At 44.4% G+C, this 25082-nt stretch overlaps 1 protein-coding gene and 1 long non-coding RNA gene across 2 annotated transcripts in view; both read left to right on the top strand.

Moving 5' to 3' along the window:
• Positions 1–12156, top strand: part of LOC104857383 — a 34071-nt gene extending 21915 nt beyond the window's left edge. Inside the window, exon 4 of the long non-coding RNA XR_778838.2 lies at positions 10390–12156. This is a non-coding gene — a long non-coding RNA (uncharacterized LOC104857383). The remainder of the gene's footprint in view (positions 1–10389) is intronic.
• An 8987-nt stretch (positions 12157–21143) lies between these two features.
• The window catches only part of Plac8 (placenta associated 8), an 18308-nt gene continuing 14369 nt past the window's right edge, over positions 21144–25082 (top strand). The window contains exon 1 of the mRNA XM_010617253.3: positions 21144–22336. The gene's annotated coding sequence lies outside the window, so the exon portion shown is untranslated. The remainder of the gene's footprint in view (positions 22337–25082) is intronic.

The following is a 25082-nucleotide window of genomic DNA, read 5'->3' as shown; positions in this document are numbered from 1 at the left end:
TAAATCTACTCAAGATTCTTCTCCTGAGTAGTATGAAAAGAAAGTCATCTAGAAAGATAGAGCAATAAGCACTAGGGGCTGTTACCCTGGAAGAGCTCTGGAGACCAGCAGCCGATATCAGCACCCAGCAAAGTAAGATGGTGTGGCCAATTGTTAACACCTAGAATTAGGCTAGATTTTTGCTTCTGTGGGGTGTTTGCAGTACTGGGAATTGAACCAGGGGCTTTTACACTGAGCTACATCCCCAGAGCTTTAAAAAAAAAATGATTGTTTTGCGACAGGGTCTAAGTTGCCCAGACCGGGCTCTAATTTGCAATCTCCCTGCCTCTGCCTCCCAGAGTGCAAATATTACAGGTGTGTGTGTGCCACCACACCCAGCTTACATTGCATTTAAAATTTTCTTTTACTTTCAGTGATTTCATAGAGCCAGACACACTTTTGTGAAGAAAATTTTCTTTTTCTCAAAGTCTATTCCCACATGATTGGAAGACTGTCTGGCCTGTCCTCCCATTGTTTGGGGGAAATTAGCCTCCCTTTCCTGTGTATGACAAGAGTTCCACATTCTTTGGAAAGCGCGGGTTGTTTAAAACAATCAGCAGAAAACAAAGGCTTTTTATGTTATCTAGGGGACAGCCATACCCAAACCCTACCTCGCACCGTTTCTGAGCAGTCTAGTACACAGAGCATACGTGAGAATGATTTCCTTTTATTGTTATCTACTTTGGTCCTTTTTTGTCTCATGTAGATTCTCTAAAGTGAAACCGCAATGAGCTGTTTAAGCTTTTATTGCTAATTCTCCATAACTTTTTCCTGCCCCATCTTCTAATGACAATTAGAAGGACCCACCAATGTCACAAACTTCTCATGTGAGTATGACACAAATGTAATCCAGGCCAGGAAGAAAAACAATCTTGAAGGCCTCCAGTTGGCCAGGCAGGAGCTTCTGCAAGTGAGTCTGATTTGGTGTAATGACTTGCCGATTTCCACCACTTTCAGGACACCAGGCTTCAGAAAAAACAAGATTTAAAGGTCCAGGTGAAGGTGGGCAGCATGGCACAGGCCTGTAGTCCCAGCACTTGGGGGGCTGAAGCAAGACAATTGCTTCAGTCTGGGCAAGACAGCAAGATCCCATCTCAAAAAAAAGTAAGAGCCAACAAAGTGATAACATCGTTTTCTCAGAATGCCCACTAAGACCATTTCCTTAGGGCGTGTCTGAAAATGGTGTGATTTCTGTCAATTGTGTGAGCCTCACCGTGGCATCCCACAGAGTCACCCAGTGTACTCTGTGTGGTGGTCTTAATACAGAGGCTCTGGGGCTTCTCTTTCATTTGCCTAGATCTTTGTGACTACACCCCAGCCATCAGGCCTGGACCCTGATCTGTTCACACCGCCACCCCTGATTTTTGCAGTGTCTTACAGCAATCACACAGCCATTCGTACTTTGAATACCTTAGTAACAAAATCATCATTGCTTCAATAGATGTGACCCTGGGAAAGCTACTGGAGCTAAGCAAGCGAGTGGAGGTCAGCACAGAACTCTCCACCCCTCCTGGCTTTACCAGGGTCAGCCCAAGGACCCCAGATCTGTAAGGTAGGTGACAATTTCATAGAAAGCCCTCGGTAAAGCTGGGTGTGAGCTGGTTCATCATTGCACTGGTAAATCCTAAATCAGAGGTGACAGCACCCAAGCCAGCTGGATGAGTTGGCTTCCCATTGTGATAACAAAATACCTGCTATGATTAATTTATCTGAAAAAAAAAAAGTGTATTTTGTCTCATGGTTTTAGAGGTTCCAGTTCATGATCAGAAGAGCCTTTTGCTTCGGGGCTGTGGTGAGATGGTAATCATGGTGGGGGCACAAAGTAGAGCAAAACAATCACCTGAGGGCCAGGCAGTGAAAGGGAGAGAAGAAAAGGCTAGAGTTCCGCAGTCCCCATCAAGGGCCGGGACCTCAGTGACCTAAGGACCCACACCCAGCTGTATCTCTCAAGGGTCCACCATCTCACAACAGCTCCATCCTGGAGTGAGCCTTGGGGACCCGCGTAAGACCCCAACTCCAGCACAAATGTGACTCATTCCATGGGGATTTAGGGTGTGTGTAGGACCATCCCCAAGTCACAGAAGCATCAGCAAATGAAGCCAGCCAAAGTCCTTGCCTTCATGGAGCTTACGTTCTTTTTCAGTAAACTTCTATTTCAACTTAATTTCAGACTTAAAAGTTGCAAAGATATTACAAAGATTTCCTGAGTATCTTTCACCCAGATTTCCCAAATACTAAAATTTTGCTTCATCTGCTTTATTTTCTCTTTTATGTATATATCGGACTACTCTGTTTCTGAGTCACTGAAGAGTAAATTACAAAGTTGAGCCACATTGCCCCGAAATTTCATGCTTATCTCCTAAAAACAAGGCAATCCTCTTATGCAACCGTAACACAAATGTCAAAATCAGGAATTTAACATTTTATAATGCTATTAACTAGCTTATGGGCCCTAATTTAAACTTTAACAATTATCCCAATAACATTATTTGTGCGAGATAATCAATTTGAGATTGCACACCATTCAGTTAGTGTTCCCTACAAGATGGACCCACTTCTCAGTCTGTCCCTCATTTTCCATAACCTCAACCTTTTTATGAATACAGCCAATTATTTTACCGAATATCTCTCAGTTTGCTTTATCAAGTGTTTCTTCCTAACGGTATTTAGATTGGTATTTCTGGAAGAAATGTCACAGAAGCAATGCTATGTTCTACGTTTGCAGCGTGTCATAGCAATCCATCTTACTATTTGTGAATTACTATCGATGAACATGGATCACTTGATTAAGACAGTGCTGGATCGGGCACTATAAAATGGAACTTTTAAGGGTTTTTTTTTTCCTTTACTCACAAACAACTTTCCCATGTGCTGAGCACATAGCAAAGTCCCACCCCTTTCCGCCTACAAGAAATGACACTCTGCAGATGCCAGCCCAGGAGGCTGGAGCCTGTTTTTTTTTTTTTTTTTTCCTACAAGAAAGTGGAGATGAGCTGAAAAGGGCTGGAAGTGATAAAGCAAGTGAGTGTAGAGACCTGCACTGTCTCTCTGTGTTCCCCTCCCTCTGTTCCTTACTACAAAAGACCCTTGCCCATCTGTACTTGGCGGGGAGGCAGATAGGGTCCTCCGTCTCCTTGGAGCCAACTTTGAATAAATCCTTTTTCCTTTTTATCCAAATAGATGTCCTCCTTTGATTTGATCAGTGGCAAGCAAACAAACCTGAGTGTATGAGCCGAAGTGGCCAGTAACAATATCTGCCAGAATTCTCCATTCTGAAATCATGCTGTTTGCTCTTATAATAAATAAGGATCTTGCAGGAAGTTATCAGATATCTTACAGGAAGTTATCCAGTTCCTTACCAAAGCTTCACCTACCAGTTCCAACCTCCAGTGAAGATTCTTGCATGAATCAATTACGACTATAATGTTTGCCTATGGTAGGGTTTACATTCTCCTGGGAGAAGACAGCCACAGCACAACTAAGCATGAATGTAATTGTACGACAGGGATGACTGAGGGAGAAAAACAAAACAGGGAAGAGGAGTAGAGAGAATGAAAAGGTTCTCCTTTAATTAGGACTATCAGGGAGGATCGCAGTGAGAAAGGTCTAAAAAGAGAAGTGGGGAAGCCGAGGCAGAGCACACAGCCAAGCTAAGATCTCGAAGCTGAGCTACCTGGGGTGTTTGAGAAATGACGAGAGAGGGGTGTGAGCAGAGGGAGCGAGGGGATGAGAGGAGAACATGAAGTCGGAGCACAGTGAGGCGCTGGGAAGCCACTGCAGGTCACGTGGAGCATCTCATTCCTGCAGACCTCCACCGCCCCACCACCATGTAGGACCCAGCACCGAGGGGCTTCCAAGCCTCCCTCCCTTCCTGATAAAACAGTAACGGGGACAGCTGTCCGTGACACTTTAGGAATCACAAGAGATAATGTGGAACCGGCTTAGCACAGGGCTTGGCAAGTAAAAGTGATCGATGAATATTATTAGTATTGTTCTTATCCCAGGAAGTGCACCCCTGTGTCCCCAGGGCAGGGATGTACTCTCCACTCCTGTGGGCAGAACTCCATCCTCACAGGCGGCATCATGCACAGGGTGACCTCTGTGGCTGGACCACAAACCTCCTGAGGTGTTATGCATGGTGTCTCATACACTTAGGTACTGAAGAGCCAGTGGGCATTGTCTGGTGAGCTGCAGCCCTTACCCACATTTTCTGTGCCCCGTATTTAGAAAGCCCATTAAATCTGTTTACTGTACAGAACGCTCCAGATCAAGGGTGTTCAACCTTTTGAATAGGAAACTTTGCACAAACACGAGATGAACCAGTGACCACAAACTCAAAGATTTGATCCTGAGAATAGCAGGGGCTTAATTTCCTCATCCCCTTTTGCACCTTATCGACCCTTACTCTAAGAGAAGCTTCTTTTGTTGAGCCTGACTCCTCTAGGATATTTATCTTAAATAAAGCCTGTCCTTCCTGCAAGGTTTTCTTTTTCTTTCCTTTTATTTCTAACAGGTGTGCACATGCGTATGAAGGTAGGCACCTCAAAGGGGTCCACAACTTCCAAGTAGCGAGCAAGAGCACTCAGCTGGTTTCCGGAGACAAAAGTTCAGAGAGAAGCTCAGTTCGCAATCAGCTGAAAAGTCGTTTGACATTCTGTAGCATCTGTTTTCTCATTTGTCATGAAAGAAATGTGCAGGATGACGCTTTTAGGTTGCTGTGGGCCTGGGATGGTATGACATGGTGCATTTCTTTGGCAGATGTAGGCTAAATGACAGGCAATGAACCTTTCTTCTTCCTTCTGAAAACAGAGCTCTGCAGTGGCCAGCAGTTCCTAGAATTGATCTTGCAGCCTCTCTGACCCGTCCCACCTTCGTAGACCCAACCAAGGAAGCACAGCCGGGCACCCTGTGTGTCAACTGTGTGCCAGGACATTATATTGACACCTATTCACTCGTCGATTCTTATGGGCTCTTTGTATATAGGGATTGTTATCTCCACTCTCCAGGTACAGAACAAGGGATTCGAAAAGACCGGAAGTCTCAGGACATTGTAAATGCTGGAATTTGGGCTCAAATGTATTCTGACTCCAAGTTTCTACTTTTCTCCCACTTTACCTCTCACCTTTCTGGGATAGATTTGCATTCAGCCAAGCGCCACAATACATCCTGTAGTAATCCCATGGATGATCTGTACACAGTACTCACGGGGAGACTTGCTTGGTAATGGCTTCCAAACAAGTGAAGCGTTAGTCTCCTTTGACTTTATTCCCGGCATCTGTTACCTGGGAAGCGGCTATAGTTAAACTCTGAGTGCCCCCTTATCAACTTCCACCTGGTATCGGTCTATTATTCATTTCCTCCTACTTTGAATAACTGTGCTTTCTCTTCTCTATCTTCTGTGGCTTTAAATGTATTATGAAACAGGCTTGGAATCAGGGTGTGGTTTCTCTGGGTTCCTGCAGGTTTCTTGAGAGTTGTCCCTCCTAAAGACAACTCCCCCAAGGAAAAACAGATGCAGACAGGCTGAGACATTTAGTTCTTCTTTGTGGCAAACATATTAGCTGCATACAATAAATGTTAGTTTAGTGAGTATTTAAAAAGATAAAGGAATAAAAACAATGAATTAAATACTGCAAAAACAAGAGCTACGAGGTTGGGCTACACCATAGCCACTAGGGGATTTAGGAATAACTGGGAGAGAAAAGGAGAAGACTGATTATTGGCTTGAATCTGAAATCCATTTCTCTATCTGATGGGGATCACAATATCAGGTATTTAACATTATTGCTCATTTTTCTCACATGCTTACTTCAATGAAAATTAAGTTTGGACAACTCACCCACTTATCCAGATTTCTCAAACAAAATCACTGCAGCAACAGAAAAAAATTTCACAAAAGCAAGTGACTCACCTTCTGAGAGCTCTTAATGCCTTATATAAGAACGGAATGCACTATAGCGCCCCCCCCCACTCTCCACACACACAGACACAAATGTAAATTGGTAATTAGACTCAACATCTCAAAAATAACTGCTCTCAAAAACGAGTTCAAAGTTGTTTCAGTGAACCCAAGATAATTGTAGAACATGGTTTTCAGACTGGAGCTCTCTAGGTGACCCCAAGCCTCCCTCACAGAGCGGAGTCCTTTCTTGGACATTAAGGACCCAACTGGACCTTTCCAAGGGGAGGATCCTTAAAACTTTCTAAACTTGCCCCTTCTGTGGCTTTCCCACACACTGTCCATGCTTCTGCCTCTCCTTGTGATTCACGTATCCCTCTCCATTCTGGACGTCAGTGCATCTTGGGAGATGTCAATGGAAATGGCCAGAGGAGCACAGGTGAGGTAGAGTCTGGCACTTCTCACAAATGACAGAAAAATGGTGCATGAGACTTAAAGGGCAGCACTGAAGAAGACAACAGAAGGCAGGAAGCCACACCATAGGTCATTCGGGATGGTCGCATAGTGTGAGGAAGACCCTGGCCTGCTCAGATAGGGAGAAGCCAGGTTTGGCCACCAAGTTGTTCTGTGATCCTAGAAAGTCACTCAGCTTCACAGGTTTAGTGGAAGGATGAGAATAACACCACAGAATCCTCATGGTAAATGACTGACATGAAGTATATATCTTAAAGAGGTTTTTAAAAGTACGTATGCAAGGGACTATGGGACTCTTCATAGCTGCACATTGGGCTCCATTTTGTACCAAGGATTTCTGCTGTGATGGGCATGCTTCTGCCTGTGTGCCCTCTGTCAACTCCCGTAAGGTATTAGTTCAAGGAAAACACCACTAGACACTTCTTAACAGATGCTTGGAAAAAGTGGGATTCTTTTCTGACCTAAGATTTGCTATCAGAACAAGTTTCAAAGACATCTTTCATCCTTGGACACATGAAGCACGTGAAATATGCCTTAACAAATGGAAGGAAAGTAATTGCCAGCCTATACCAATCGTTGGTGGTCAGCTTCCCGGAGCCTGGGTTGAGGGAGTTATGGCCTGGGAGCTAGGAGGGAATTCTGTGACTTGTCAGGAGGTCTGTTGCAGGTGGCTGTTGAGGTATCAATGAATGTGCCCTGTGCTGACCATGCCTATGTTAACTACACTGTGACTGAAAAAGAGTAGATGTCTTTATACAACAGAACACTCATCTCCTGAAGCCACCAACAGCCATCAACAGAGGTGTTATTCTGTGTCTGTGTAGTGTGCCTAGACAGATGTTCTAAGGGAACAATTTTCAGACTCTATGGAATTAAGTTTGGGCAACTCACTTATCCAAATGTCTCAAAGCACCCACTACAAAGAAGAGTTACTGGCTTTTTGATGGCTGGGTTGTTGAAGTTGGAAAACTGCTCGACAACTTGGTTTTCTAAGCCCTCCCAATGTACTGGTCGGCTTTCTGCCATGTTGACAAATATCTGAAATAAAGCAGCTTACAAAGAGAAAAGGGTTGTTCTGGCTCACAGCTTTGAAGATTTCAGTTTATAATCAGTTGGCCTCATTGGTCTGGACTTGTGGCCACCACAGGGGATACGTATGGTGGAACAAAACCATTTGCCTCAAGGCCAGGAAGCAAATGAGAGGAGGAGGAAGTGACCAGAGTCTCACAATCCCAGGCCCTACTTCTTAAAGTTTCCATGCCCTCCCAATAATGCCAACCTTGGGAGAAAGCCTTTAGCTCACAGGATTCTGGGGGACATTCCAGAACCAAGCTACAGTGCCTGGTCCCACTGTGATCTTCTTGGGTCTTCCTGTCTCTCTGGTGAGGAGCCCATGGCTCACTCAGTCCTCACTTTCAGCCCAGCTCCCTACCTATAGGATTTGCATGCAATTTAGGTTCACCTGGAAATCGCTGTTCATTGTAGAAATCTCTCCTCCCAAGCCATTCTGAGTGTGTTTATCAGCATGGCATTGTGTGTATGACTGGTTGACACTGGTTCAATCTAGTCAAGCTATTTTTGCCACATTCAGCAAGATAATGTCTTCTTCATGAACCAGGTTCAGTCCGTGGCACTGGATTACCAGATACAGTAGCTCAGTGTTTGTCCTCTGATTGCTCCAAAGGGCTTCCTCAATGCTACAAATGCTTCTGTCACCTTTAACAGAGTGCAGACGGAGGATTTGTTCATCATTCTTTTTCCCTCCTGGGCCTTATTTCATAAGAACTGACTATTGTCATTCATCCCAAAGAATGACCTATGTTGCCAATTTGACTTAGAATTTGATAACAGGGTATCCCCAAGGAAATGAGAGAGTAGCAGTGCACTGTTCTGGTCATCACTGGAAAGGGAATATTTTCAGTTCTCTAACTTTTGGAAGCTCTCACCTTTGCATGCTTGATAACTTGCTGACGTGAGGCAACGACTCTAGAAACACGCAGAGCATTCTCCAGGGTCACTCTAGCTCTTAGCCACAATTCCTGACACATTATGGTCACTCGATAAATATTCCTGGATGAATAAATGAATGCAATTTTCAAGGAAGGAAGTATAATGAGGTCCTGGCCTTGGAGACTCATACGACCGTGCCTGGTGGGTACCAACCTTTCCTAATAGATTGTAGCGAGCCGTGTGCCACACATTTCCCTCTCTTTTAAAACAATTCATTAATCTTTAAGCTAATACAAAAGTACGTAAAAATTGTACGTGTCTATAGGGTACCACAGGATCTAGACATTGTCCATGGACCACAACTGACACAGATTTTAAATATGCAGCAATCTGGCAGTTGGAAAGTGGGAGAAGGGATGTTTCCGTATTTGGAACATAGTAATATAAAAGAAGACAAATGATAAAACTGATAAATCTGTCCATTCACTCATTCTGCCCCTTCCTGTTTTTTGGTTTTAAAAAAAATTCTACAGGTGAAATTCACATTTTATTTTAAAAGTTGCAAGGAAATGCTGTGGCCATTAAATAACTCCTCACCTCAACTTTCACAGTCTCATTCAAATCAGTTAAAATGGTTTCAAAACATTTATTAAATCTCTAGTTTCTTTTTAAGAAAACATGTAGTAGACTTATTAACAGTTCATAGTGATTATCACTTATAAATAACAATAGTACCTTTGTTGCTTATAAAATTGATAAATTTTCTACATAAAAAATCCATTTATTAGAGGATAAGCTTACATGTGTCTCTATAAATGGATAGCAGTTGGTAAAATCAAGCCATAAGCATACAAACTGAGATTATTCAGAAACTTCTCGGAACCTATTTTGTATTTTTTCAGTAAATGTAGGGTTGGTCAGGCTGCAGGAAAATATCAACCTCAAAATGAGTGTGACAGGAGTTTTGCCACCAGCCAGGCCTGTCCAGGCTATCTCCCCTGTGACTCAGCGAGGGATCCACCCACATCAGGGCAGAGGGAGCATTCTAGAGGGCCTGCAGCAGGAATGGTGGAACTCACTTCCCCTAAAGTCATTAGCCTGAAATATTCATAGGTTTTCACCAAAGTGAAAGCAAAAGGAATAAGGAAGGGTGATTACCTGTAGAAGTCACAGAAGTAAAGACTCAGATGCAAGTGATGACTGGAAATACCTACTAGGGCATCTCCATTTTAGAGTGGCATCTAAGTCACTCTTAATAATTTAGCGCTGCTGGATGCCATGTGTGCATTTGTCATGGCCACATTATTATAAGAAAGTGCCCCAGGGCATTCACCTATAAAGAGAAAAGGCTTCTTCTTTGGTTTTGGTACCAGGGATCAAACTCATGTCTTTACACTTTCAAGGCAGGCAGCAGCACCACTGAGAAAAGGCTTCTTAACTCAGTTTGGTGCTCACATTCAGGATCAGGCAGCCCCTTTCTGAAGAAGGAGGCAGCTGGCAATGGCTGGAGCCCATCAGCACAAAACCATGCACACATAGCCAGGAAGCCAAGGGAGACAGAGACTGGATCCTCCAGTCCCACAGTCCCTCGGGGGCATGTCCCCGGTGACCTAAGGACCTCTTCTAAGGCCCCACCTCCCAGGACACAGCACCTCCAGCTATTGCCACCCAAAGGATGAAGTCTTTAAATGTGGACCTTTGGGTCATCTGGGCACAGTGGCTTATGCCTGTCATCCCAGCTACTCTGAAGGCTGATGCAGGAGAATTGCAACTTTGAGACCGGCCTGGGCAACTCAGTGAGACTCCATCTCAAAATTTAAAAAACAAAATATTTTAAGGGCTGGGAATGTAATGGAAGCCTTGCTGTCCTGCAAGTTCATGGTCCGCAGGACAAAGTTGGAGCAGGACCAAGAGTGGCCTTGGGCTGTACAGGAAAAGACTGCTGACATCACGTGGAGCGACAGCCAGGTCTAGGCTGACAAATGTGACTCTGAAATCAGTAACTCAGACCCCATTGACTATTGCAGAGTTGGGTGAACACAGATACAAAGAGGCCCCAAAGAGGATGGATCTCCTGAGGTCTTATCAGGACCATACAGTGTTCCAAGGTAAGATGCAGCCTCTGTTCCCTTGCTTGGGCTCCCCCAGACTTTCCTGCCCCTCCCCATGAACCTGGGCATGGGCTGCTTGGATTTGCTCAAGACGTGGTCGCAGTATTTCCAGAACAAGCATAAGAAGAGAATAGTGTGGGACAGTGTGACATCTTATGTTCCAGCCTCGCATCCTTCGTCCCTGCTGGATCTCATGGGTTGAGGGGGTTGCAAAGCCCTGTCTGGGTTCGAGGCCTAGGGGATGGGGACTACAACTCTTCAGGGAGTGGCACATCCTTGATGAGTGCCCAGGCCAGGAGATGTTGCCGCAGCCTTCTTGGGAAACAAAGCTCTGCCACACAAGCTACAGGGCTCCTGGTGTTCCCCAGACCACAGCCATCAACTCGGTCCCGGTGAACCTGTCTTGGAGGCTGCTTTCAGTGACTGTGATGCGAATTCCACCCTCCACTCCTTCTGGTGAACATCAGAGGTTTCCAGAGCATTAAGATTGGTGCTTGTGACAGTGGCTGGTTTCTGCAGATTCTGAGTCAGGTCTGTGCTGGGATCCAGGAAGACTGTATTTTAATAAAGACCCCAGTGCTTCTGAGGAGGGTTTCCCTGCAGGGAGACTAGTGCTGTCTGTAGGTGGCGACTGCATGAGCTCTGGCCCAATGAGACAACAATGCAGAGTGTGCCTGCAGTGCCGGGGCTGCCTCTGAACAGGTGCAGCAGGAGGCAGGAGCTGCCTTCTAACTCGAAGACTGTTCTCTCGCCCGCCACATCTCCTCCTTTCCACCATGCTTCCCCCCCACCACCGTGACTCCTGCGATCTCTGCCCCCTGGGAACCGGAAGCACTCTGAAGAGAACCGGAAGCGCCCCGGAGGAACCTGGCCTCCACTCTGTCTGCATTAGGACAATTCTGTGCTCCTGCGTCTCCAGGGTCCTCTTCCTCTCTGGCTTTCTCCGTCCCCTACGCAATGTCAAGGTTGCTGTAGGTCTCTCCTCCAAAAGCAGCAGCTCTCATCTCTGACATTTGTAAATCCCTTCCGGGTCAGGTGTTGGTGCTCATCTTCTGGGGGAGGAATGCCCTCTTGGCGGCCTCTGAGATGACTGTCAGGGGAGGGCTGGAAAGCCTGGTGCACTTCTCCCTCAGATTTTGCCTGTCTCAGTTTCTTCTCTGGCCGCTGTATGATACTTACTCCAGAGGCGGCAAAGATGCTGCGTCTGCGGCAAGTGCCCACGCGGGAGCAGGCCTGACCCCGACCTATAGTCACTTCGCTTCTCTGATGCCCCATAAAGGGCCAGGACCAAGTGGTAGTTGGTTTGTTGATTTTGTTTTTAATATAACCCAGGGCCTTCACACTGAGCTATGTCCCCAACCTTTTTTTTTTGAGACAGGTCCTTGCTAGGTTACCCAGACTGACTTCAAACTTGCAATCCTCCTGCCTCAGCCTCCCAGAGTGCTTGGATCAAGGCATGCCCACCACATCCAGTTCAACCTCCTCCTTAAACTAATTCAATTCCTCCTCTATCACAAGCAAAGATAAGCCACAGGCAGAGTCACAACCTTCCCCTTCATGTTCTTTCTTTTTTCTGTAGTTCACATGATGACTACGAGATCACACCATATCATAAAGCTGAAAACCAGAACTCACTTCTCTATAAATTTCTGTGATATTTTTTCTTGTCAAATCCTAAGCAATAATTTTGGAAATTGAGGAGAAAGAGCATTTAGTTTAATAAAATAATTTCTAATATAATATATAATTATATGTAACTATATATTCTAATAAAATATATAATAATAATATAATAATGATATTTGCTTTAAGAAATCTAATGTGGCCAGAGTGGGTATAGGAAAGATAAAAATTTCCGAAACAGCTGTAGGGAAAAATATTGAACAAAGCGACATAAATGTATTGCTATCTTTTGCTCCCCTAAATATTTTTAATGAAGAAATTATTAAATATAATGTAACCAAGTCTTTTGTTCTTTAGTTGGTTGTCTCAATTGCTGGAAAACAGGTTACAAAATATTCTTTATAAACCGTCTTACTCTTGAATTGTTGATTGGGCTCAGTTTTTCACTCCCACTCCCTAATACCAAAACCTGGGCTCTAGAACTAGAGTGTTCAAAGCATAACCTTTTAAATTTTCTCCTAAGTCCTTGGGTCTAAGTACTATGACTCATTGCATTACCTTAGCTCAGGATAAGATATAATTGCCATGCAACAGAGAGTCTCCACCCCTCTTTCCTTGTTAATCAGTCCACTGCAATGGATCCTCCACCCTTGGCGTCTAGAATCTATAACATCATGAAACTCTTGTGAGAAGAAGAGCTAAATCTATACAAAGTCACAACCAATGCCCAGCATGACTCTCTCAGCCAGCGACAGCATCTTCATCCTCTTTCTGTGGACCCACAGTCCTCAGTGAATGTCCTGCTCAGCCCTCCCAGCTCCCACCACTGGGCTGTTGCCTGGCCGCATTGCCTCCCCTGGCTTTGAGCACTACCCTCCCTGAGAATGTCTCAAGACTGAGCTCTTTCCTGAGAGAGACAGCAGCACCTGGACTGTTGGACTTCAGATGTGGATGAAGTTTATGCATTAGCAGGTAAATAGCAGAAAACTACAAGACCAAAAAAACAAGCCAGGTGTGGCAGCTCAGGCCTGGGGAGTACCTGGTAAGGAAATGAATAAACCAAGACAACAAAATTTCTGCAGAACAGAGCTCAGGGTGCAGAGTATGACAGCAGAAACACAGATGTGTGGAAACATTGTTTATAAATTCAGGCATTTCCTGGTCATGTAGACTGATAAACACTCTGTGTTCCAATGCGAGATTAGTGTTTTCCTGTTTGATTTATTTTCCATGAAGTGTTTGGAGCTGTGTGCTGCAATATGGTCTTTAAAGTTTGGATCACTTTATTTTTTGTCCACCAATCTTTCTATCATTCCTAAATGAAAGATACACATTATCTCATGTACTGAAGTCCTCAAATTGAACATAAGAGGCGTAATCAGGAGAAGAATCTGAATTCTCTGAACAGAAATGTCAAATACAGAACACACAGGGATCACTGAGGATAACAGTGTTTCTCTGGTGTGAGAATGCTGGGCACAGATTCGGGACGGAAAGAGGAGGCAAGGACTTGTGAAGGGGCTATGAGGTGGGTCTGGAAATGGTTTTATACCACTTCATCTTGGCTACAAGGACCTATATTGGGCAACACAGCCCAAGCTTAGACAGGTGTAGGTCCTTACAGAAACATTTTGCACTCTGAACTTTGTTCAGTAGAAAAGACCCAAATGCACAGAATAAAAGGAAAAGCTATGATTTCTAATCATGTTTAGAGCAGTAGCCCCAGAGTTCAAGAAAAGGGAATTAAGACTAATGGATGCAGGACTTGCTAAAAGCCTGCCAAGAAGCCCAGATGTCTTGTCCTCATCAGGAAATGTTTATCTTTTCTATAAAAATGTTTATCGGATGGCCAGTTTGGGGGTTGGGAAAATATAGATAAAAACTGTCCCTTGGTTAAAAACAAACAAACAGTTCCACTTATTCCAGAAAAATGTGCTGAGTATGGAGCTTCCTCCAGCTGTTATTTTTCAAGAATAAAAGAATCTATAACTCCCAGCCTTTTCTGGTTTGAGACGGGGTCTCTCCATGTGGTTCAGGCTGCCCTTGAACTCACTGTGTAACTCAGGCTGGTCTTGGCGATCCTCCTGCCTCAGCCTCCCAAGTGCTGGTATTACAGATATGCACAACCCACCTGAGCACCTCACGGCTTTTTAACAATTGAGATATAATTGACATGCCGCAACATTCACCCCTGTGGAGCTCAGTATGGCTGGCATGTACATGACCATCCCCACTCTCTTCGAAACATCTTTCTTTCCAGAAATCCCATGCTCATTGGCAGTCGCTTCCCATCCCCTCCCCTCCAGATGTTGGCAGCTACTAATCTGTGTCAATCCACAGCTTTATCTGTACACAGTTACGTTCAACATTCTATGTTTTTCTGCGTGTAGGAGAACAGTAACTTAGAAATCTAAGTGTGAAGTAAATGGCCGATAGCATCCATTCGTGCTGTTTGCTTTTACTCATTTATTTGTTCAGCATTTCACAATCCTTTCTTGAACACCTTTTACCCTTATAAGGGTATGGTAGCTATGGGAGGACAAAGGCACACTGGAGGAAATAAGACAAGAAATTAGAGTGCAATACAAAAGAGCATTTACATGCAGCAACCACCTGTCAAATTGACACCAAGCCCAGAGTAAGGAACTGTGAACCTTGCTTGTGACAGTAAAGTATAGATCATAGATTAGAGATGATGGCAGGAGAATAAATCGCCGTTTCTTTGGAAATGAATGGGTGATGGCATGGGGTTAATTTCTTTTATTGTTAATTTCTGTGTCATTTCTTAAGGCTGTTATTATTCGTGGGGAGCTGCGGCCAACAAGAGGAAACTTATTCAATGCCAAATTCCTCTCCTCCATATAGAATTTTTAGAAAACATTTACAATGTGTGACCAGAAAATATGATGAATGTTTAAATTTTCAAAATTCATTGCAGTAAAAGCTCCGTTACTATTAATCCCCTCAAAACCTTCCTCCTCACTTATTACATTTAATCCCATCGTTCTTGCCGCTTTCTTCAGCAGTTCTGGAAGTTTTCCTTTTTATTTTTTTGAGACGAGTTCACATTAGGTAACTCAGCCTGGCCCAATCCTCCGGCCTCAGCCTGTCAAGTCCTTGGATCACAGCATGCGCCCCCACACCTGGCTAGAAGTCTTTCTTTAGTGTCTTTCGTTGTGCTGTTAGGTCTGCCTGGTCCTGAATCGATTAAAAACATTTACCTTTCACGGTCATTTTGACTTTGGAGAAGAGCCAAGGTCACAGTGCCAGGCCCAGGGAATGAGGTGGATGAGGACACAGCATGGTGTTTTCCTGAACCTGCCTCTCTGTTGGATGGCGCTCCGCAGGAGCATTAACTACATTGTCGATTGTACCTCCTAAACACACTCAAAGAGGTCTTCCAGAGCTGCTTCAGAGCGTGGCAAGAATATCAGGACATGTATATTTGAAGTGAAGGGGAACATTTTAAGGGGGATTAATGATAATGGTTCTTTTATTATAATAATTATTTTTCCGGTATTGGGAATTGAACTCAGGACATTGCCCTTGCCAGGCAGGCATGGCACTGCTAAATTAAATCCCATGCCCTGTTATAATAAATGTTTCAAATGTAAATATTCTCTATATATTCCAGTCACACCTCATATATTTCATTGCTTGCCCTCAGATCTACCAGTTATATATTTCTAGAAATAAAGCACCCGACATTTCCTGGCTTAAGCCAGACACTGTCAGCCTTGCTCAGGAGTCTGTACTTATGCAGGACTGGGGGTGTCAGCAGGTGGCTGGACAGGGAGGACCTGCTTCACAGTGGCTGCAAGCGAGTGACAACTGTGGGCCAGGAGCTCAGCTGGGCAACCATCTAGTGCCTGGTTCCTCTCCCTGTGGGCTTCTTGATGGCTGCTGAATTCTGAGACCAGGCATCCTAAGGGACAGGAAACAGAAGGTGCTAGTTTCATAAGGCCTGGCCCAGACAGGGGCCCAGAGTTGCTTCTCCCAAATTCTGTAGCTGAGAGCTCACAAAGTCCAGATTCAAGCAGACAGGATATAGGCGCGTGATCAGATGAAAAGGGGTGTCAAAGAATGGGGGAGGGGACACATTTCAAACTGCAATACCAGCTCTCTTCTCTTTGCATGGCTGGGAATTCCACCTGGCCTTTTAGGGAAATCTAATGCAAAGGCATTTTTAAAACTCAGATATAAACATATGTCATATATTTAAATTCAGCTCTGTAAAGTGACTTTCAGGTCAAATGAGTAGTTTTGGGGAAGGATCAGAGAAAGATAGAAAATACAGTGAATGAAAGAGAAAAGAGAAAAGTCATAAATAGTATCAGAGATTAAACATCGAGACCAAGACTGAAAAGGTGATGGAGTAAAAATAATCATCTTTTCTTGTCTTATTTCTCTCTTCCTGATGTGTGTTCATCAAATTTAAGCACTTCGTACATAAAGAAAAGTAATGTAATAACTTGGTACATAAAAGTAACGTCATAAATTCCTGGAGCAAAGATGGACATTTTAGTAAAATTTTTTAAACTGGGTCGTCATCTGGGAGAAAAATTTCACACAATGTAGAGTAATAGACTCCACATGAGTCAGGGATCTCAATGGGAAAAAATGAAAACATGGAAGTACTAGAAGAAAACATTGTTAACTTCCTCATTAATCTCAGTAAAGAAAAAAGGTTTTTAGACTGACTCAAAATCTAAAGGCAATAAAAGAGTCATAAATTTGAGTACATAAGTTTTTTAATTGCATAGCAAAAATAAAGACACCATAAACAAAGACAGCTGACAAGATAGGAAAAAAGATTTGTAACATATGTTGTAAAGGGTTACTATCCCTAATTTATAAACCACTGAGGTAAAGAAACAATTACAAATGATAAAAAGACATAAAAGGACAATTTGCACACAAAAATAAGATGCAAAATAGTCTACAAAATGAAGAAAGTTCAAACTCAAAAGCAGAAAAATGCAAATTAAACCATGTGAAAAAGAAGGAGGGGAATGTGACCTCAACAGTCCAATCAGTTTTATCACTAAATCTGAAAGGGACTTCTAGGTGCGAGTGGAAACAATGCCGATTTACCATTTTTCATTTATCAAATTGGCAAAAATTTAAAACTATGCAAAGCATTGTGTTGCTGGTGAGAAGAAAAACATATACTTTCGCACACTTTTAGTGGAAATGCAACTATTGTGACCTTTCTGGAGAATCAGATTTTTTGCTGTCTGAGGACGAAGTTACAAATAAGCCCACGAAGGAGGCTAGAATTAACCCTTGTGGTGTTGAACTGGTACTGGAGCTCTCAGTATGAAGTCATGATTCAGAGAGACACTTAGGTAGAGATGCGTGTATGCAAATGCATGGGACTATCTTAGCTGTACTGAAGGGCTGAAAAGCAACAGTAAGCCTAGCAGATCTCAGTCTCCAAATGTCATTCCCCAGTAAAAGGAATCAGGGATCCTTGGGGAAGAGACCAGTTGTGGTCTGGAGCAGGATAATGAAAGATGAACCTGGAGTATCTTGCCGGAGTACAGGAAGTACACGGCGGACACTTTGAAGGACATGGACTCTAAATGCTCAGACTGGACAATTGTAGCAGTAAAAAAAATAAAGAAAACAACACTGAGACTCCACCTCACCCCAGAAAGAACGGCTGCTATCAAGAAATCAACCAATAACAAATGTTGGTGGGGTTGTGGGGAGAAAGGAAACTTCTCCATTGTTGGTGGGAGTGACCAAGCACTGTGGAAATCAACATGGAGATACCTCAAAGTACTAGGGTTAGAGGTTCCCTTTGACCCAGCTATTCCTCTGCTGGGTATCTTCCCAAAAGACTTAAAAGAATCATACCACAGCGATATATAGGCACCCATATTCTTTTTTGGGGGGGTGGTTTGAGGCAGGATCTCACTATGTAGTTGAGACTGACCTGGAACTCACTATGTAGCCCAGGCTGGTCTCGAACTCACAGCAATCCTCCTGCCTCAGCCTCCCGAGTGCTGGGATTACAGGTGTGCACCACTACGCCCAGCCATATTCTTAGCAGCACAGTTTGTAATAGCTAAAGCTTGGAAACAGCCCAGTTGCCCATCGACTGGAGACTGCATAAAGAAGATGTGTTTTTTTAAATTATAAAATAGAGTACTACTCAGCCATAAAGAATGAGAAACTAGAGACTTTTATAGCTAAATGGATGCACATTGAGGCCATACTCTTAAGTGAAATACATAGGACACACATATGTAAATACCAAATAGTTTCTCTCCCTCTGGTGTGAAAAACTAAGTGTAAATAAGGATCAAAACATATAATTGATAATGTGAAATAGGAAGAAAAGGTCTAAAGGGGTAGGGGAAAGGAAAGAAGAGAAAGAAAAAAATATGAGAAAAGGAAAAAACAGAAACAAAGTCTGTAAATAGGGAGGGTTGGAGGGGTTAAACAGAGGGCAGGAGAATGGGGAAGAAATAAGAACCAAGATACATCATGTACGGGTACAAGTTCCCAATGATGAATGTCATCATACTGCATACCTAAAATGTACCGATAAAAAAACAAAGAAATGATAGAATTAGATTATAATCCTTAGAATAAAATAAAATAAATATCTTCCTATAACTCTATATTTATAGAAATTATTTAATGAGTAAATAAATGGGGAAAGGAGAGATTTTTTTTCTTGCAGAAGAAAATGAAAACTTCCCTTGCAGGCAAGAGCTACCAATGAACACATACTAAAATTAGTAAGTGAAAGAGAAAGGAGAAACAGAGTATTTTCCCAGAAACAGTTCCTCCAAAGGCTGATTCCAATGAGGAAGTAGTTACTGACCAGGGGACTTAGCTAAGTGATCCAGGTCACCATCACCAGGAACAGGACACAGGGACGCGACTGCGCTTGGGTGATCACTGAGAGAAAGTCAGAGGAGCACAGACTGAAAGACATTCCACAAAACAGACCCGGTGCTCTTGCCACACTTGTGAAAGACAAGGAAAAACTTCAGAATTTCCCCAGTCTGAAAGAGAACAGAGAAATGTGACTAAATGCAATGTGGAGCCCTGGGCACAGCTCAAACAGGAAAAGGACGCTTATGGGAAAACTCTTCAGACTCACATAGTGCTCCTACTTTGTTAATTTCCTGGCTTTTAAAAACTCTTTTAATTTCCTGTTTTAAATTAGTATACCGTGGTTAGGGGATACAAGGTGAAGGACATATAGAAACTCTTATCTTTGCAACTTTCCTGTTAAGTCTAAAATTGCTTCAAATCTTAAAATATTTAATGGGCTAGGAGTGCAGCTCAGTGGTAGAGCAGTTGCCTAGCCTGTGGCTGGCCTTGACTTTGTGGTGTCCGTCCTGCCTCAGCCTTCTGAGTACAGGCATTACAGGCATGCACCACCGCACCAGGCCACATCCTGTGTCTAATTCCGAGGCCGGAGCTGTGGTTGGCTGAGCTGAGTTGCGTGTTACTTAGCTTTGAAGGACACACTCAGGACAGCCAAGCTCACAGCTGTGAAGGGCAGGCCCAGCCATAGGTTTCACCTGCTGTGTTCTCAGGGATCCAGCCCAGCCCTCTTGCTCTTTCCTCTCACAGATCCAGTCACCAGCTAATACCACAGTTCAACTCCATCCCACACTGCCCTGCTGCTACCTTGTTATCAAATATTTTAATGGCTTAATCATTTCTTCTTATGCACGTTCTCTAAATTATCCAACAGTTCCCCATTGCTGATCATTTAAATTTATATTTTTTGTTTTATTGTTGCTTGGTACTTGAGACAGGGTCTTGCTCTGTACTTCTGGCTGGATTTGAACTCACGCCGTAGCCCAGGCTGACTTTAAATTCCCATCAGTCCTTCTGGCTCAGCCTCTGAAGTGCTGGGATTACAGGCGTGTGCCGCCCACACCCAGCTGTTGTTGAGACAGGGTCTTGCCATGGAGCCCACGGTGATAATAAATTTTTGATTCTCCTGCCTCAGCCTCCTGAGTGCTGGGATTGTAGGCATGGGTCACCACATGTGGCTTTAATTTTTACATTTTTATACTGAAATAAATAATACTTAAGAGATGCGAGGTTTGGAGAGTATACATTTTCTTAACATAAATTTCCATGAGTAACAATACTGGATCAGCTGCACTTCCACACTTTTGAATCGCTCTGGGAAAATGTTGACTCAGAAAGGATAGGCTGTGGTGAGCAGGGAGGAGCTGAACGACAGCTGAGAAGTGAGCACAGCGAGCTGCAAAACACAGGGTGAAGAGGTGAGAACCGGGCCAAGGGTCTCAGGTGAGAGGTGCGCTTTCAGGCCGACCTGTCGCCCGGCCTCAGGCTCTCTCTGTGCGACTGATCATCCCCGATCCTCTCTTGTCACCTTGCCTCACCCAAAGCTTCCCTCTCCGTGTGAAGGCCAGGTTGCAGGGTGCAAGGCTTTGTGATTTAGGGGGCTTGGCAGCTTCCGGCAATGAGAGTGCCGTGAATGTTCAGTTGAAACCTTCGAAAAGCAACACAGAACCAGGCATCATCCATGACCTCTTAATGACTTTGGCGGGAGGGCCTTATTTTCCCAGTTTTAGAGGTGAAGCAAACCAGCTCAGGTTCTTTTGTCATTAGCCGGTGTTTGCATTCCTGGGAGGAGCTGCTACTGCACAGCACAGCCCACTTCCTCTTTTCCCTCCTCCCCTCCACCTCTTAACCCCCTTCGCCTTGAAGAAAGATCAATCACATTCTTGATTTGGCTTTCAGAGGTCACCTAACCAGCCAATGAGTCATCTAGGATTTTATCTCCTGTCAGCTCAGATCCAAACTACAGCGGTTTTCAGTACATTCCATCCAATTTCCCTGTACCTCTTTTCTTTACTCCTCCTCCTCCTCCTTACTATTATTACAGTATTATTTGCATTTCCTCCCTTTAAAATGCTCGAGTATAATTGGATTTTTTTTTTTCTTTTTCAGTTTTTGAGACAGGGTCTTGCTGTGTAGTCCACGCTGGCCTTGAACTCACTGTGTAGCCCAGGTTGGCCTGGAACTCTCAGTGATCCTCCTGCTTCAGCCTCCTAATTGCTGGAATTACAAGTGTGTGCCATCATGCCTGTCTCAGTAGTTTAATTTCTGATTTCCTAATTTAATCCCCAAAGGACAAAATTACAACAAATGTAAAGATCACAGCCATTATTTGTGAGTCTGTATATTCTAACTGCTGAGCACAGGAATGGGCTTTGCAGGCAGAAGAGGTAAAGAAATCAGAAATGGAACCAAAAGCAGAATGGTCATTTTGAAATTCCTTTCCTGACCCCAAGCCAGAGAGCTCTTCCTTATTGTGCTGCCTCAGGGGAGACTTTAACCCCACTCTTCTGGAAAACAGGACCCAGAGTTCACTATGTTACACTCTCAGCACCCAGGGCTAAGTGTGGCTTGGTCTGGGGTCTGGCCAGGCCGGGGTGAGTCCAGAGTACCTTCCTCAGCAGTGTGAGGCCACCTTGCTGGTACCGTGGCGAGGTTATTAAACTGGGAAGACTTTCCTGCTGGCCCAAGCTGTCCTATGAAGTTGCACGGAAAGAGTGTGTGGAGTTTGTGACACAGATAAACAGAGTCCCCACTCGGCCAATTCCTCGCTGCCACCTCCCAGCTACTTAACAGTTCCCAGCCTCAGTTTCCTGGTCAGGCAAATGGAGCGATGACTGTGCCACCACGCAGAATTGTGGGAAAATCCCCCAAAACAACACAAATAAAAAGCATTTAGAACCAAGCCTGACACACAAGACGCATTCAGCCTGTGTCAGGGAGCCAAAGTGACACAAAGAAAACAGGTATGCGCTCAGGTGTGGAGCCCAGGTAAGCTGGCTTGTCCAAGTTCCACAATCAAAATGCAGCAAGAAATATGCACCAAACAGCAGTATTTGTATAGTACAGGAGGAAAGTAAAATTTAAAAATCAGTAAAGCTTTTTGGGACATGCAAAACTAATCAAACTACATAATCAAATCTTGTCCTTCCTAAACGAAAGATGCATGGGTGTACTTCTCTCAGTGTGAGAAGGGGAACAGCCTCACGCCTCCCTCTCAAGGGGCAAAGGAACCGGCTGCAGTCAGGTCTGCTTGCCTGGCCGCGGCCAATCAAAGCCCGCAGCGCAGCAACCAAGGACCCATCCTCTCCCGCCTGCTGTCACCGCCTCTCACTTCTGTAGCAGGATCCTCACCCTGCCACACGCAGTCCCACGCTGAAACTACTTCTCAAGCGTAAGTACTCAGAAATCTGAAACTTCTTTCAAAACTTCTCTTAGCACTTAGAAAATGTTTTCTTTAAAAGTTATTTGACTTTTTCCCACCTCTGTTCCTAATGTGTTATATTTTGAGGTTCAGATCAATGTTTTCTTAACCTGCCTTTAAATTTTTAACCAAATTCAACAAGTAGGTGGTAAGCATTGTGGTCTATGCCAGACTGTTTAAAGCAGGGTAAGATCTCAGCCTCAAAGGCGATCTTCAGATCCTACTTTAGTGAGAAACACATGTGCATTTTGTATTTATTAATGTGATCACTGTTTTTTTTTTTTAACCTCAATACCAAACCATGTTTAGGCATGCTGGTCTAATTTCTTTGTGCTTTGAAAATATGTCATTTTATCCACTGAAAATATCTAGCAATAAGAGGGGAGATTTTTGTAGATTTAGCTAATGAATTGTAAGAACCCTTGAATTCTTATTGTGAAAGTAAGAAAAACAGGCTGGTATCACAATTAAATTCTGGTACCAGTATGTACAGAGGCGCTCCCTTCACAGCACACGTCTGGTGACTTACAATTTAAGAGCTTATAGGATGGAAATATTTCAATCAAAGCAAAAAAAAAAAAGAAAAAAGAAATCTAACAGTAGGCAGGAGAAGAGAAAATCTAACATGTATCTAGCATTTGGGTAAATTGATATTATAGTATTTGTTGATATCTGGATGATTAATGCAATATAGTATATTAGTAATGCTAATTTTCATAAAATCATGGGCCGTTCTTACAAGGGTAGCATTCCCAGGCACAGGGGCCAGGTGTAAGGTTGATTCTAACTAAGATCCACGGATAAAATCGAGATGCTCAAAATGGGCCAAATCCTGGCCAAGATCTTTCTGTGCCAAGAGCCTTCTGGAGAAACTGCCCTGGCACTCATCAGAGCCGGCACAGTCGGCCACACTCAGTCCCTCCTGCTTCCTGCTCCCTTTTCCCTGAGTAGCTCTCCAGCTTCCTCAGCCTCTTTTCCTGTGGGGTCACAGATGGCCGCGGGCAGGGCGCCCTCACCAAGTTGGGCACAGACTCTCCACACAGCGGGTGCTCAGGATGTGTGGGGGACAGCTTGTGCAGCTGTCAGTGACAGAGGAGAAAAGAAATGGCCCAGCCTGGGGCTGCTCCGACCCCAGGGCTAGCACTGGGGGCCGAGGGCTGGTGGCTCGGGCTGCATCTGAAAAGGGACACCTTTTCCTAACGCTAACCAAACTGCCACATGTTCCCCACACTGGGTCCACACAGAGGGGACACTATTGTCACCTTTTCCCAGAGCGGTGTCCCACAGATGTCCAGTCCCCGCCACCCCACCTATATCACAGCTGCTGACTCCACGTCCAGGAATTTGTGTCAGACACCAAGTGAGCTGATAGGGACGGAGCCCAGGAGACAGGCACAGCGGAAATGCCACCCATCCCTGAGGGCTCCAGAAAGTTCCAGAAAGTGATGCTCCCTTTCACTTCCTGTTGACCTGTTACCTTGAGTGTCTGAAGGCTATTGGCTACCTAGGGGTGGAGCACAGGCCGCAGCAGTGGTTAGGAATAGTTTGCATTTGTGCCTATTTGATATTTTGTTGCAACTTGAAAGAGACCTAGGATTTTGGAGTGGTCACAGAGTTTCATGAGAGTATGTTGAGGGAGCCTATTGATTTCTCCTCTCAGGTTTTTTTTTTTTTCAATCTTTTAAAGTTTCATGGCACTGGGGTTTGAACCTTGGACCTTGGGCATAGCAGACATGTGCCCTACCACTGCACCATATCTGAAGCCCCTCCTCTGGGAACTAGAACCTCCTAGGAGGAATTTCCTTCCAGGAAATCTCTTGTGAGAAGTTAAAGGGCATTTTCAGAACACACTACTGGTGACAAATGGCAGTGCTAGATGCTAGGTCCCTCTAGACTGCTGTCCTGAGCAGGACTGGGGGCAGCCTTCCCCCCCCCCGAGGGACCTTCAGTGGAGGGGAACCGCTGGTAGCCTGCATGCTCCTTCCTGGGACCCCCAGTGGTACTGCAGTTCCTGGAAACACTTTGGTCCCCAGTTTCCCACATTGTAAAGAAATCAATAGAAGGGAAAGAAACAGAAACTGCCAATTTTCACTGTTTGGCTGAAGCCCGATTGGGCCACCGCTTGGAGGAAAATACACTTTCTTGCACTCAATCCAGCAGTGATAACGAAATGCAGCACAGAATGGACCATGGAGGCCCCTGGGGAATGTTGGAGTCCCCAGCCAGTGCTGTGAAAATGGACAGCAGGCTGTCACTCTGCGAGCCGGTGTGCCGGGTGCCAGTGAGACCAGGAAGGGAGGGAGAGGACGGTTAAGCAACGGTGAGCCAGTTCTCATTGGGAAATTTCTGCATGACTGTCATTATATCAAAACCACAGTGTAGGCTTCCTGAAAGCGAACAGGAACATGCTTTTCCTGTGAAAGAAAGAGGCCGAGGAAAGGCCACCACCACTGTCTGCTCAGCACTGGCCCGGGCCCAAGGGGAAAACACAGGAGGAAAGGCTGGAGTCAGGGCCAGGGCCCTACACTGAGCTCCATCTCCCCTTGAGTGTTTTCAGACTTTACAGAAAGTTATCCAGTAGAAAAAGTCTATCAGCCAGTCACCCAAGACAACCACCGAGCACCAATATGTTTTTGGTACCTTATTTTTTGTACAATGTTTTCCCTGATATTTCATTATTAAAGGGCAAGGCCAAAAAAAAAAAAAAAAAAAAAAA

This window comes from Fukomys damarensis, unplaced genomic scaffold, assembly GCF_012274545.1.
Source record: "Fukomys damarensis isolate Sample0158 unplaced genomic scaffold, DMR_v1.0_HiC HiC_scaffold_37, whole genome shotgun sequence".
Lineage (NCBI taxonomy): Eukaryota > Metazoa > Chordata > Mammalia > Rodentia > Bathyergidae > Fukomys > Fukomys damarensis.
This window is presented reverse-complemented; position numbering and strand designations above follow the sequence as displayed.